The following is a 709-nucleotide window of genomic DNA, read 5'->3' as shown; positions in this document are numbered from 1 at the left end:
GCACATAGCAACAACAAAATCATGGCATTTTAATTGGCAAAAGAAGCCTTAGTGAATATTCTAAACACACTGGCCACTATGAATGGTTACAATGGTTTTATCACCAAATTTGAAGAACCCTAATGGTGCAGAGGCTTAAGCTTTGGACTATTAGTCCAAAGATCAGCTGTTCAAAACTACTAGCCACTCCATTGGAGAAAGATGAGGTTCTTCTAAAAGTTTACAGCATTGGATACCTTATGGGGCAGTTCTACTCTGTCCCACAGGGTCACAATCAGCTCAGTGACTGTGGGTGTGTCTTCATCACTTACCTTACACATCTGGACACAGAGGTACACATACAGTCCCCAGCTGGAGAGACATTTCAGAGGTTTAATGAACACATCAAGAAAAGAGCATCTTGAAGGAGTCAGGCATGAACCAAGTGGGTTCCTCTGCCAAGAACAGAGATAGCATCATAGGAGCTCCGTTTCCTGACCCACTCTGTCTTCCCACCAGGAAAGGGCAGAGAACACACCTATTAATCAGAGAGGTGTTTACATTTCTACTGCCAACTCCAATAATGCAAGCATTTGAGTATCGCTTTCTGGCTTTTCTTTTAGTCATGAGTGAATCTACAATGTTTTTAATTCTACAAATCCATTAAGATTTTTTACAAAAATTATTTTTAATTTTAAATTAAATTTCATTTTAAATTGTATTGTTAATT

Source organism: Elephantulus edwardii, unplaced genomic scaffold (assembly GCF_000299155.1).
Source record: "Elephantulus edwardii isolate Elephantulus edwardi_28Jun2011 unplaced genomic scaffold, EleEdw1.0 scaffold00036, whole genome shotgun sequence".
NCBI classification, from domain to species: domain Eukaryota; kingdom Metazoa; phylum Chordata; class Mammalia; order Macroscelidea; family Macroscelididae; genus Elephantulus; species Elephantulus edwardii.
The sequence above is the reverse complement of the archived record's forward strand: the minus strand, read 5'-3'. Positions refer to the sequence as shown.